This window comes from Neopsephotus bourkii, unplaced genomic scaffold, assembly GCF_033783945.1.
Source record: "Neopsephotus bourkii isolate Nb327-2 ecotype Australia unplaced genomic scaffold, CSIRO-AGI_Nbou_v1 NB_1846, whole genome shotgun sequence".
Classification (NCBI taxonomy): Eukaryota; Metazoa; Chordata; class Aves; order Psittaciformes; family Psittacidae; genus Neopsephotus; species Neopsephotus bourkii.
The window spans coordinates 1,160,233-1,174,820 of record NW_026902319.1 but is presented as its reverse complement, the minus strand read 5'-3'; the positions used below and the strand labels follow the sequence as shown (position 1 = coordinate 1,174,820).

The 14,588-nt window shown below is 43.9% G+C and overlaps 1 protein-coding gene across 1 annotated transcript in view; it reads left to right on the top strand.

Annotated features, from left to right (window-relative positions):
• The first annotated feature begins 11,742 nt into the window (after window positions 1-11,742).
• SGCD (sarcoglycan delta) overlaps window positions 11,743-14,588 on the top strand; it is a 525,277-nt gene continuing 522,431 nt past the window's right edge. The window contains exon 1 of the mRNA XM_061343981.1: window positions 11,743-11,823. The gene's annotated coding sequence lies outside the window, so the exon portion shown is untranslated. The remainder of the gene's footprint in view (window positions 11,824-14,588) is intronic.

The window sequence follows — 14,588 nt, the reverse complement described above, 5'->3', positions numbered from 1 at the left end:
AAGTCTTTAGCAGATGATAATTTATTACTGTGACCTCCAATAAAAGAACATTCTTAAATGAGCCATCACCAGGAGGGAGGGAGAGTGGCACCTCTATTTGATGCTGATTTTATGAGTGACATTTGGGGGCACTGTAAACTCACTACTCATGTATGTATGTGCTGATGTCAGAAGCTGGAGAAGGAACAAGTATGCCTGAAGGTGTAGTAGGGCTTCAGGGAAATCTGAAGAGAGCAGCACTGTGGGCTGTGCTCAGCAATGGGAGGTTTAACTGAGGAAAAGTTAACAAGCCCAACAGCAGGTTTTCACAAGCATTTTAAAGCATCCAGTGAGAAAGCTGAAGTACTTTGGTCAGCCTGATGGCTTTTTGGATGTTTTCATTATTTTTTCTTTCTTTTTAAAACTCCTGGGCAGTTACTGGGGAGGTAGTTCATCAAAGGTAAAAAAAGACTCGGGAATAGCGTAAAGTGGTCATCAGCTTCTTGACAAATATGGAAGATAAATGTCATAGTGACTGGACCTGTTAAGGTCTGTACTGGAAACTGCTGTTTTGAGGTGGACTGCATTAGGGCTTGGGTGGTATCTGTGCCCAGACAGGTGTGTTCTGCCCAGGGCTTCAGCTGTGTCACTGTATGTGGCATGAACTTGCCTAGACCAAGGTCACACAGCACAAATCTCATTACTCTTGTTTGCACAAACGGGAGGTGTGTTAACAGTGCTGCCACTGCACTGCGGAGTTGCTTGGGCAATCCTTCAGTCACTGGAGTGAAGGAACAGGAATCACTGTTGCCAGTCCCTATGAAAACACATTGCTGGGAGGCTGGAAAGTCGTTTGCAAACAAAATTCTCCTTTAAACAGAAATATTGTTACTCCTAATGTCCTCCATGAACCATAGGAACAAAGTGTGACATTCTGCACCATACAGTCCTGTTGAAAGTGCCCCTATTTCAAGCTTTTCAAAGCAGTTATTACTGAGTGACATCTGTCCAGCTGCACTTCAGTCATGTAAGTTAAAACAGGTTACTAAACAAACAAGAGACTGTAACAGCAATAATAATCACACAAGTTAGTGTTTGCTGGAGCCTTACCTAGGGAAAATAACTTCAGAGAAGAGTTTCAGGAACTGACTTTTGAGTAGTAAGGCTGAAGCAAGGAACACGATAGCTCTTGGGCGCAGTCAGCAAATGCAGAGATAATTTTGTATTTGCTTTATAACATCAACACTCTCTTCTTGTGTCAGGGAAGTTATATGCTAATACAGAGGGCAGACTGACATTGAAGAGAACATGCCAAGGAGAGTGTAACTTTATATTGGGCAAATTAGGCATCCACCTCTGATACTAGCTGAGGAAATTAAGCTGAATGTCTATGTCCTACACTTGATTAGAGCATTCTTGAAACTAAAGGTGTGAGGCAAAGCATCTGAATAACTGCTGCCTCTGTGGGTGCTACTTCTGTGTATTGTGTAGGAGTTTTGTGTGGTAAAATGAATTTTTCATATATGGACCTAGATTCACTACCTTTTTTTTTTTTCTCCAAATATAATGAAATGGAGGCTTAAACCATATTTGTGTTCATATGATACCTTTATTTTAAATCAGCTTGGATTTAGGATCATTATTAACACTGCATTAAGTCTCTTGGATATCCAGCCACCTCTCTGGTAGCCTATACTAGTGCTATGCTACTCTCCCTAAGAACCTCTTATAAAGCCAGCCTGAGTCTCCCAAGCTCTGTTGTCCTCATCCTTCATTCTGTTGCCTCGTGCTCCTGAGAAGTGGTTGACTATCCCACTGTAACTCTCCTGTTGCTCTGAGATCACCCTACTAATGATCTTTTTGGCAGGATGAACAAGCCCAGCTTCAACGTGTCCTCATAGATCTCATTTTCTAGCCCTTGTCCTGTACTCTCTCCAGTTTCCCTCTTGCAGTGGGGAACCAAAACCCAGATTCAGTGTTCCTGGTACAGATTCAGCAGCACCGATGAAAGGAAGGTAACTTCCCTTGGTCATCTGGCCATGCTTTTAGTGGAGCCAAGTATGCAGTTTGCTATAACTGTGATGAGAGCATGTTGGCTCATATTCAGCCTAATCATGCAAAACCCAGGACCTTTTTAGGCTGCTCATCAGAACTGCAGTAAGTACCTGTGGCAGCTGTGTCCCAGCTCTTGTTGCTTTCCAGTGTACACTAATGAGGACCCCTTTACCACTCGGCAGTTGTTCTGCTGTGTGGATTATAATTGTCTTTCCTAATAGAAAAGTTGCAAAATGGTTTTCTGGCTTCTGTTATTAATCAAACAGGCTAGCTAAGAGTGGAGTAAAGGCATTTGTACATGCTATTATGGTAAACTCCATCAGGGTATGCAGCTAACAAGCAGTGAAATGTGTCTACACCTCTCCTATTGATTATCTCCTTCAGAGCAAGACAAACATGGGCCCTTACTGTATGCTGGCCATGTAAATTAAAACCTTAATTAAGTGAAAACAGAGTGGACTGTGAGGTGCACTGCACTGGGCCATAAAAGGACGGATGTTCAAAACAAACTCTTCAAGGTGCCCCTGATTACTTGCCTTCTTTTTTGTTTCCCACACTTAAAATAGTGCCCAGTAGTGCCTCAAGATGAACTCAGTAAATTTTCCCCTGTATAGTTTACAAGCTCAAGGTTATGGGCTAGAACAAGCGGTGTCATGCTATAAATCAGGTATAGTGGAACAGCTTGAGAGAGCGCACAGAAGCCCTACTTCCCCTCACGCAGTGTGTGTCCTAAAACTCTGAAGGTGGAGTTGGCACCAACCCAGAAACCCCCACAAATGGCTGATTACATCATTAATAATGAGTCTCATCCTGCTGCCCTCTCTTCTGGAGCCTGAATTCCCTGCATCATTCCAGTATAGCGGAACGTACTGGAAAATTCTTCGCAGGGCTGCCCATCAGTAAAGTTGTCACCAGAAAGGTGGTGTAGCTGAACCCCACTGTGGTGCAGAACAGAGGTGGGACATGCGCCCTGGGGTAGTTTCCATTGCAGCAACTAAATGCCTTTTGCCAATGTGCTGTATCATAACTGACGGAGCTTTTGCTTTCTGCCCTGTCTACGTGTATTGGAGAGGCCACCCAAGAGCCCTATTGATGGCAACCTCTTCAATAGGACTGTTGCTAAGTTTCATCCCGAGTGTGCCCAGGGCCTTAGGTAAACGTAAAATGACAGAGATGTATCTGGAGAAATCTGAGTGTGAATCAACTGGAACTTTGGTGCCCGTAAGGGGAAAGTGATTTCTAGTCAGGGAAAGGAATGGACAAAATGATGTGAAACCTGGATTTACCTTGGGCCGACTGGAGCCAAGATTAAGGGTCAGAATTCTGGTGCAGTGAAACCTCTCTTACCTACAAAAAGTCAGTAAAAATGTCTATCCAAGATCAAGGCAATAGCATCTAAACTGTCGGCTAAGCAGCTAGAAATGTCTGGGTTAGTCTCTACTATGTGACATTTGAAAGCTGAGATTCCCACCTATTCTCATCTAATCCTAAGTGTTTCAAAGATACTCTTCATTTTCCTTTCACTTTTATTATCTGTCTCTTTAGGGGGCCTGTGCTCACTACTTCTGTGGGGATGGATGCTTGAAAAGCAATTATTGTTCATCTCCATCTGTTCTGATGCTGGATATGCCTGTCTTTCTGAAGGCTTTCAGACTGTGCTGGGAATGCATTTCTCTTCCTAGTGTTGAGAATTTGTATTTTTAATAGGTATTTGTTTTATCTATCGCATGCTAGATTTATTCACTTGATAATCTCTCTGCAGCACAGGCAATCTAATCATGTCCTGATCTAGCATGCAGGGCTTTTATTAATTTAACAGTTTGGCTTTTGGATCAGTTAGCACTCAGAATTAAATCGTGCAGTGTGCTGAGTGTGCTCCACACCATCAGAACTGAGAGCAGCAGGAACTTGCAGGGAGCCTGCAGCATCCTTCAGGATTGTGCTCTTAGCAGCTTTCTTTACACGTGGAATATATGAGTAAGTTACTGTGTACTGCATGTCTTTCCTTCCTAGACCATGCCCTTCTTTAATATGATTGCTTGCTCATAAGTGATCCTGTGTTGTTTTGGGGTCTTTTAGGAGCTCTTTTCAATGTCCATCCTCTTTGGTACGAAGCAAATACTTCCTTCATTCTTCAAGTTAAAGTTAGTTGGAAAATGTTAAAGTTAGTTGGAAAATGAGATGAGAGAGAAAAGCAACAAAAATATTTCAACTAAATAACACTTCTACTCCACTCCAGCACAGTGCAATAAACTCAGTATCATTGTCCTTGAATGTAAGACATCAGTGTTTCTTTCTATCTAGAGCATTAACAAACAACAGGTCTTATTCTTTGACATGGAAGCTTCCAATTTATTACTGCTTTTTTAAGACCTACTTAATTCACATCCTCTATCAGACAGCTCAGTGTCTTTTATATCAAATATAGGATTTGAGTGTTTTACTTATTTCTGATAGCAATTATGGCATTCCTGATTTCAGGAGGCTAATAATAAAGTTTCCCAATCTGGTTCCTGGGATAGCAGGGGAATTGGGATGATGACCCAGGAGAGCATCATGTACCTACACAAGGTGAAATGGCACAGCAGCCCCAGCAGCAGACAGTTCCTTGGCACAGCTGTGCCTTTGGCAAGCCAACACATTCATGGCACTGACAGCGTAAACATTTTGTGGCAACTGTGCAAAGCAGGCAGCCAATTATTTTACTAATGATTGCTTCTCAGTGCTTTCCTCCTTCAGCTGCCCTCGAGAGGAAAACTTTCTCCTCTCTCCTCTGCCCTCTTGGATAATGGCATAAATGGGTTCTTTCTGGAAAAATGGGGTGATAACACCCGCATGGGAGTCGGCTGTGTAATTATGTTCCTCCTCTGAGTTCCCTCCTTGTCCTCACTTAATTTATAGATCTTGTCTGTCCTTGTAGCTTTAGCAGGGGTAGTCTCAGAGCTTGCATCTCTGCTGACCCCTCTCTGAGCTCTTCAACTGCTTCCTGTAAACCAAAGCAATGGAAGAATTAATGCTTCCAGAGTGTTTCAAACTCTTCATGAGATGCTCGGTGAGGGCTTCTCATATGTGTGTCGTGACCTTCTGCTGGCTTGTTTGCGCAGCTGGTCCAGGTTGACTCCAGGAGCTTCAACTGAGGAACATAAGCAGTTTGTGTGTACATGAAGTTCTCAGAGTAGTCAGGCCCATGGGGAGGTTTATGGCTGTAAGTGTACATACACAAACACAAACACAATGTTTAGAGTATGTGTGGCTATGTCAGGAGCAGAGTGGTAATCCTTCCTGCTTGAAGGTGTGCTCTTGATTCAGTGAGCTAAAAGTTAGCTGTGCTCTGAATAGGAGTAGCATGGCAGGAATCCCAACTTAAAAAGCTACTTTTGGTTTTGGAAGCCCAGGGGTCATCTCTTAAGTGAATCCTAAGTACTGAGTTAACTCAGTTTCTGGCTAGCAAATATCTGCTGGGAATGATTCCCAGCTTCCTTAGCCATCTAGTACTGTCTTCTTAACAGAATCTTGGAAGATTTCTGGTCATTATGACCATGGCATCGCTCTGACCCTAATTCTGTTAAATACAATGATAGATAGAAACTGAGCTCCATCCTATTGGTACTAGATTGCTATGAGCCTCTGAGCTACCTAGATTAAAGCTAGCCAGAATGTTCAGCAGTGAAAAAGTAACTTCAGATACTGCCCTCCTCCATCAGTTTTAAAAGGAGAGAGGTATCGCTTCCTAATTGAAGAGTATCCTCTACCTCACCACTGTTGTCAGCTATGGAATCCAATACAGAACTTTCATCTAGTGACAGTGATGAAGTGGGTATTAAATGCAATAGAAATCATTCAAGCCCCTTTTGATTAAAAGCTTCACTCTTATCTCTGGCTTCCTATGTTCTTGGGGAAAAAGCCTGGCAGAAATACAGAGCTAGGATGAGAAATGCTCCTCTGTTTTGGGGGGGGAAACAGGGCTTTCAAGCACACAAAGGTAGATAGTTGCGTCTAAAGCAAAGGGTTGATATATCAACTAAATCTTAGTCCCGAGAGGCTGGGGTACAGCACAAGGCTTTTGAGCAATAATCCAAGTGGATTAAACTGTGTGGAAATGTCACCTTTGGGTACTCATCACAGAGCAAAGCACCAAACATTTGAGAAGTAACCATTACTTTGCATATAACACATGCCAAAGAAAGAGTGTGAAAAGATGTCAGCACCCTTCTATTAGCCAGCTCTTTTGAATACAAACATAAAATGTGAATTTAAGTCATCTGAAAGGCATTCTAAACTTGATGCTCTCTTTGCCCCAGAAGTGTTCTGCTGATAAGAAACAAATTAAAACCGCAGAGTTTTCAAATAGCAAAAATGCTGCCTATTTCAAATGAAGTTGGTCTTATGTGTGGCATTTTGTACTTAAAAAATAATACTGAAAGCACATAAAAATGATTACTGCAAATGGTGAAGACATCAAAGTTTGGCACTGAAGTTAAATGAAAGCACTTGGAAGTCCGTTTGTTTGATCTGTACATAAATAAGCTTAAAAAAAGCCAGTTTTTTTCACACAGCTAGAACTGGGTAGCCAGTTCAGATTCCCCTGCATCCCACTGATTCCCAAACCAGGTTAGATCCAAACATGGTCACTGGTTTTTGCTGGGTGGGTTTTTGCTTTTGCCCAGCACGCTTCTATGCCAATCCACCAGGGAAAATGAGTTGGCAAATGACAGAAGTCACAGGCTTCTATAAAATGCTTCTGGGTTCATATGGAGGGTGGAAAAACTCTAGGATACTGAAATGAAAGCCTATTTCCTCTTCTAGTCTTGGAATGAAGACATCACAATGAAGGTAAGCTGATGAGTCCTTAACCTTGTTGAAGCCAAGGCTTTTATAGTTAACTATAGTTATCTTGGTTGTCCTTCACCACCAAACATCTAATCCTGGGTTGGCAAGAAGGTGTGAATTAGGAATATGGGTCAGAGTGCTGTTAATTTATATCAGCTAAGTTTCTGCTTCAGAACTGAGCCAAGCTAATGGTCAGTTCACCCTTAGGAAAACAACAAACTAGCTTGATGTGGAGCACGTAAGTAAAAAATGGGGCTTGACTTCTTTAATGCCCTTCACCCAGAGCCCTTTACAGTGATGAACTCTTACAGGAATCTGCATGGCACAGAAGAATTACTCTGTGCTCTGGGAGCTCTTCTGGTATAGTGCAGATGTAAGACCTTTATCTACAGAGAGCCAAACTTCAGCTCATTTGGTTTGAGAGCAACTAGAAGCAAGACTTCAAAGAAACTGCCTTGGCTCCTGTGACTCCTGTTTTAGTGGCCTGAACCTTTGGGGATCAACAGACTTTCAAGACTTAAAGGTGTATGACGGCCAGTAAAACATGCTCTCAAAACCACTACAGATTTATCCTGTTTTGCTTGGCCTCTAATCACAGCCTCTCTGAGCACAGACCTCTCACCAGCAGCTGAAGCTGTGTATGCCTCTGTGGTCCAAAGGAAGATGCTCTGTTTTGAAGAGCAACTTGAAAGGCCGTACTTCACCTGACACAGGAGAACATGCTGCTGCTTCACCCTGGCCTCTGTTTGTAGTCCTGCAGTCAAATGTACATCCTCCCTGGGAAGGAATGTTATCTCAGAGGAGGCGCATCCCAGCCTGTGTGTTTGGAGATCATGACTTCAAGGTCTCTTTTGGGACTGCTGTATGAGGTCCCTGGAGGGCAACCAGCAAGGCAAGTCTTGGTAGAGGGCTTGCCCTTGGAAAACTCAGCCACAGCCTGAAAGTGTGTGCCTCTGACTTATAAAGGTGTTGCTTTTCCCTGCTCAGAAAGTCAGAATTGTCCTTTCCCCCATGTTCTTTGCCATTAAACAGTTCCACAGCAGGTCCCCGAAACCGATTCATTACCTTGCTAAAGTGGGGTTTCTTTTGAAGGAGCAGCTGAGGTGGCAGGCTGCAGTTGGCACTGTGATCTGTCCAATGCTGCTTATGTGGTGAGCCTCAGTTTCATTAAAGCCCCCTGAGAGGGTGGCTGTGCTTGCCGGGGTGGTGGTAGGGATGCGGTCAGCCCCCTCACGGCAGCATGATGCTGAGGCTGATATTCAACCTGCTTTCTGGCTCTTGGAGCTGTGCTTATTGTAGTCACCCCTTAGTAACTGGTTTGGTTTTGTTCCATACAGGTTACTGTATTCTCCATTGCTCCATTTAGTGCTCAGTTGAATTTCATGGGGGCCTGCAAAGCACACAAAGGGAGGGCTGAAGGAAAGAGGCTGCAGAAACAGGCAGTGTTGGCACATCACTGTGCTTAAAGTACAATTGGTCTCGGTGCAGAAGTGGATAACAGGCTATAGGTGCATGGGAAGCCATTTCTCAGGTATGAAATGAGCTCAGAAATGTGCATGGTTCCGCTTTGTGGATAAGAGGGAAAACCAGGAGGACTCAATCTTATCACCTGCATCTCCCTGGCCTGGGAAAGCTGCTCTTCAGCAGTAAATCTGGTTTCCTATGAATGCAGGAGAGTGCTTGGAATAATCTCATTTCAGGCCCTCTTTAATGGATTCCAGGATGAGCTGCCTGCCACGTAGAGCTTTAACTACAAATCTGGGGTTGAACCCAGCTGAATATTTAATCCAATTAAAAGCAAGGTCTCTGCTAAGCAAAAAGAAGGCAAGGGAAATACTGGAACGCTTCCATGCAAGTGAATGAAACAACAAACCCAGGAGGACTGTTTGTTATTCATACATATTCTTAGAGGTAATTATTGTGATTTCATTCCTGAAAACTGCCTGCCCTAAGAAGAAGTGATTGTATTCTAATAACTGCTTGTTTATTACACTTGCAGTCACTGAAGTTGAATATGAATGATCAAAACGCCTGCGAGGTGCAGGGGTTTTCTTTTGCCAGGTGTCTGTGAGAAATAAAACCAAGAGGAGAACATGCAGCTAAGCAGGAGGTGCAAAACATAAAGTGAAGAACTGGCCTTTGATCAATGGTCTTGGTCCTCCTGGCCTGGAGATGGGATTCCCAAACCCCCCCTGTGGCATGGGGAAGGGTCTTGCCAAGGAAGCAAGATAACAGTGTCCTGCTCTCATCAACTCGTGTAAGGCTGGGGGGTGTTTGTCTCTTAAGAAATAAGGGGAAATCTGGGTGGGAATCAGAACTGGGAATGGCAGGAGGGCAAAAGAAAGAGCGGGTGGGCTGCATCATGTGGCAAAGAGGGGAAAGGGGATGGTTGTGAGGACAGGTAGCATCTGTCTGTCTATAAAGGCCATTGTCTACTCTGCAATTTCCAGGTACTGAAAGAGTTTTCAGCAGGGAAGTATGGACAGAGCAAGGGAAGCCTGGAGAACTCCATACATTTGACCATATAAGAGGTTAACGGCTTAGCCCTTAAAATGTACTAGAAAATGCAAGGAGGTTTCTGTGATGGCTTTGACATACTCTGGCAATAAATGTGGTGTGGTTTCCTCTGTTTGCTCTGAGCCTTTCACTTTACTCTGTCACTGTGAGGAACTCAGTGCATGGGAGAGAAAAGGATGTGAATTTCTGATGCTAAATATTTGTGTTTTCCTTTAGCATAGTTTACTACAGGAAGGAAGCTTAAGCCTTTGCACTCTGTGTATCAGCCAGACTCCCCAACAGTGACAGCATCTGTTGATCAAGTTTGATAGGTGAAGACATGTATGGAAGAGAATGAAGGTTATAGAAAACCAGTGCCAGGTAGAGCAGAGGTCCTATAAGATCCTATAAGAAAAGCTGTGATGGGCTCCAGAAGAAAGACCTGGTCCTGGTCCTGGACAACTGGAGTTGACACCTTCCTGAAGCATGAAGCCCATCGGTCACTTGACAAAAGCTAGCAGAAAATCCAGCTAAATTCTTTTTGTGCTAATGTGGGTGAATTCGGAATTATGGAACCAGAATGTCCTGAATGATCCACCTGATTTCAATGGGACATCCTCTGCCAAAAATCGGTCCTTGTTTGAGCAGCGCTTGTCCAATTGCAGTCCTCAATTTCTCCCTGGTTCCTGGGTGCTTGCTGCATGTTTGTACAGTTTTGTCTAAGAGAAATGTGAGTCAAATGATTCTTCTCTAAGCCCAAAAACTTGCTGGGTGACTGAACATAGGTGCAGGCATATCTATATTTTTGATTGCTAGTTATTCATATAAGGTGATGTAGGTGTATGAGCCTTTTTAGCTTAGTTCCCTGCTGTGTAGTCCTGCTTCTGTCAGAGTATCCCTGTAGAAAAGCACACTTTGGCCCAGTGATGTCTGCACGCTGCTGTTTTCAGGCTCATACTCATAACATTTGTAATTCAGACATCATCAGAAAGAAGTGGAAGTTTCCCTCCTACAAAACAAAGAGCAAAATGACTTGTGTTAATTATTCCTTCTCGCTTACTCACTCACCAGCTCATATATTACTCCAAGGCTTTTAGTGCCTTGGGCCAAAAAGGGTCATTACAGCACACAGCCTAACGACTTGACCAGAAAAATGTGAGTGAGGGAGAATGAGTCCTTCTCCACTGAGAAACCCTTAATGGATCCCTTGGGAATTCTACAAAGCAGCAGCTCAGAAAACAAACAGGATTGTTCAATGTTGGATATCACTTTGGTGACATCTATGCTATTACAAAGATTTACAGCTGGACTAATTCAATCCAGCTCTATTCCAGTTCTTCTGTTCCCCCCATTGACTCACATTGTGGAAGGCAGTCACACCCTCAGAGTTGGGGTTTGCATAATCGAAGCACCAGAACATACTAAGTGGAACAACTAATGGGGACGGAGCTTTTCCCCTTCCTTCCAGACTGGGTCATCAATAATGAATTAGCAGCAATCTAAGATCAAAGGGGTTCCATTTTTGCCGCTGAATTTGAGGATTTGGGAGCTGAACAGATGAAATGCAGTTAATGACTCATTCAGGAAGGCAGAGACAGGAGATAAGTGACAGGGGTGGAATTCAGTGTTTGCTTTAATATGTTTTTGAACATGGACATACGTTCTGAAGTGTAAAAATGATGCTGAGATCAAGTTACTCATATAAAATGATGCTATTAGTTCCCCTTGTGGGGCATGGCAGATGGGAATCTGATCTGTAGCATTTTTCTTAATGCTGTTTATGACCTACATATTGAGATGTACTGGAGAAACACGGTAAGGTTACCACGTATGTGTTACAGAAAAGGCTGGTTTGCATCAATACAAGTTCCATTGCTGCGGAGAAAACGTGTTTCTCCAGTTCAACACATGCTTAAAACAAAAGAACTACGAGGGGTTTAGTTTTAAAGTGGCTACAACCTAATGGGAGGGCCATTTGAAAGAGCACTCGAAGGTGGGGCTTAGTGCTCCCCAAAACAGATAACAACAAAACAGCCTTAAGGTAATGGATGGTGCCACAAAGTCTGAGAAGCCTCAGGGACCAAATAGTGGTCTGCTGTGATGCCTGCAAGGAAGGAGCACGAACACTGAAAGCAAACAGGCACAGCAGGTGCCTCTTGTTTAAAATCAGCCTTTTCTCCTTAAAACCCCCTGGTTTGAGCACGTGGGGCCCAGGTCAGACCAGGTGAAAAGGTGTTTGTGATTAGGGGCTGAGCGCTTCTCGCCACAGCTGTCCCTCGTTGTGCGGTAATGGGCTTCGTAGGGATGGGAAGCAGCGTGGATGGGGCTGTGGTTGGTTATGTGCTGGGGAGCAGACGTCGGCGCTTCCCTGCAGCCGGAGAGGAGGAATTTCTTCACCCTGAGGGTTGAGGGTACCGGGATCCTGCAGAGAAGCCTCCCAAGGAGCTGCCCTGCCAAAAGTGAGTGACTGGGGTACAAACATCCTTGCGTTTATGGAGGAAAACGTGGGAGAGGGCGAAAAGGGCTGGATGAGAGGAGGAGCTTGGTGCTGCTGGGCTCCGGCACCGGCCTTGGCGTGGTGGCCCAGGGTCTGTGTTGTTTTAGCCCTGCGACAGGCTGTCTGCTCTCACGCAGCAGAAAATGTCGATTATATGCTTTTAGGTACAAAAGAATGCTCTATTTTGACCTGAAAATCTCGATTTTTAATCGGGTATTAGGTAAATTTCATGGTGCGTGTTACTTGTTTTATTAATGCCTTATTAATTCCCTGGTTCTCATAAGTAGGGTTTCAGATTAATTTTAATTGTTATTTTGTTTGCTAATGCCTCATGGTGAGACTTTTGAAATGAATGTGAACCTGTTAGTAAATTATAATGGAGCAATTATGAAAATAACGTGTTTATCACAACTGTTGGACTAACAAAGAAGTAGTTGCTCATGCCCTCGCTCACCTCTGCTGGTGTATCAATAGAAGCTGTGGTTTGGAATACTGAATGTTATGCTCAGTTTAATATTTGGGGAGAAACTCTGCTCTTCCCTGAGATGTGAATACTTTGGAACAAACCCCCCTTTTCTAATGGAGCTGAACACAGGGCACAGACTTGCTTTTTATTCAGAAATTGTTGTTTGCTTGGGGGTTTTCTTCCTTTTTTCTTGTGGTTTTCAAGCACTTTCGAGGCTCCCTAATGAAAAATGCCTCCACCCTGTAACCTTTGCTTCTCACTGAAGCCAGCTCTGGCCCTCAGGCAGGTGTGTCCTGTTGCTCTGAGTTTTATAAAGCTTTATTGGTCTCTTTAGCTATAATGAGCACCTGGAGATGTGAGCATCTTCTCCTACAGAACAGCAAAGAATCTGTTTAAATCAGGCATTTAAATGATTCCTTTTCTTTCTCTTAGTCATTGTCTGCATTTTTCACGTTGCTCCTATTTCTCCAAAGGTTTCTCTGCTTCCTGGCACTGATTCTCTTCAGGTGTTTGATAAGGTCTGCATCTTTGGGAAAGACAATACAGGGCATGACCTAAATATGGGTGGGTTTTTTTTCACAGAAAATCAAATTAATACAATTATTATAGCAAAAATATTCAGCCCTTGTTTAAAACTCTGAGCTGGATCTGTTCCTGGTGGCTCTTAACCTTCAGACCACAGTGTAAAGTTTCTTTCTCTAAGGCATCTCATGGCAGCAGAGCTATTGCTGTAGAAGTTACTCCCCTGTCTGGAGAGGGGTGCAAACTGGTGCACTGAAAAGGGGGACAGTGATAAACTTGATGCGTTATTGATTTGTTATCTGGTGGTTTAGGCCTGCTACAGAAATGGGCAGCTCTGCCCTCTCGCCTCTGCTGTGCTGCTCAGCCTTTTGGGTCCAGCTAGCTCAGGGAGGCTGTGGGGATGGGGAACTTTTAGCTCAGGGTGTCGCGTTTGAGAAGGGGAAGGTCTCATGAACCTGCTTGTGCTCATTGCTTTCAGTACTTTTGAGTATGGGCTGGGAGCATCTTGCCCCTTAGGAAGAGGAATCTGGCTAAAGCAGGCAGATAAGTTGTATGGTTCCTTTCAGGCTCATCTTGAAGGCTGCTACCTCCTGGCAGTACGTGTAATCCTGAATGCTTTTGTATAGAGACCTCTTCAGTGGCTTTGGGGTTGTGATCCTATGTGCAGAGGGAGCCCTGCGAAGCTAAGTTGGAAGCAGAGGGATGCTGTTCTTCATGGGGCCTGATCCAGGGGCCTCTGGAGGTGAAAAGCATGAGCAGAGCTGTCGCACTCAGTGGGCTGCAGGGTTGGGGGCTGCTTTGGGGAGTTAACCCCCATTCCTTATCTTTGTATGGCTCTGCATGATCTGAGGCTCTTCCCTTGTGCTGCCAAAACATGCAGCAATCTCATTCCCTAGAGCATGCCAGCAATGTGAGTGAGTAGGTCCTATCCCCCCTGTTTCCTGTTTGTTTTATTTGGTCTGTTGTTAACCTTTACTCAGTGCACTTATTTACTTCAGGTTTTAATAGTGTGATAAGGTCACAACAAATTTAGTGGGAGGCATTCTGAGCACTTACAGCAATAAATCACAGTGTACATCACCCTTGTGTGGTTTACCCAGAGCTAGAGAAATCCAATTTGGTCCATGATATGAAGGCCAAATAAAGCCAGGTATCATAGTGAGAAAGCTTTGACGTATAGCTCTGAAAGAACCTGCACACTTCTCCTCTATAAATTAACAGCTGTTTTGCAGAGCTGACAAGTAACTGATTCTTGGAACTGGTCCTACTTGTGGCTTCCCCCCCTCCTCTCTTCCATTCCAGTTCCTTGATCTTTCCTTTTAGCAAATCCAAAGAGAAGAAAAACCAGTCTGTTCTCTAATGTAGGTTTTAAAACACTGGTGGCATGGACACGTCTCTCAGGTGCGATGAACTTGCTGGTAGTGCATGAAACCCAAAAACCTCCAGGGCTTATCTCTGCAGGAACATGTTCTTATCTATTCCTTTATACACTCGTTTGGGGTTTGGTTTTTTTCCTTAGACAAGACAGCCTCTGCAGGTAGGATCAAAACAGCCTGCAGGTCATCCTAAAAGCTGCCAGGTCCTAGTGACCAGAAGCAAATAGTAGTAAGCTGTTTAAAAGCTGTAGAATAAAGCACATGGGAATGTGTTGTGGGCAGCTAAACTGCACTGGCAGGGAAATGGGCTTGATAACCTGGTGTATATACCCTGCTTTCATTCCTGTTGGTTTATGGCCCCTGCAGT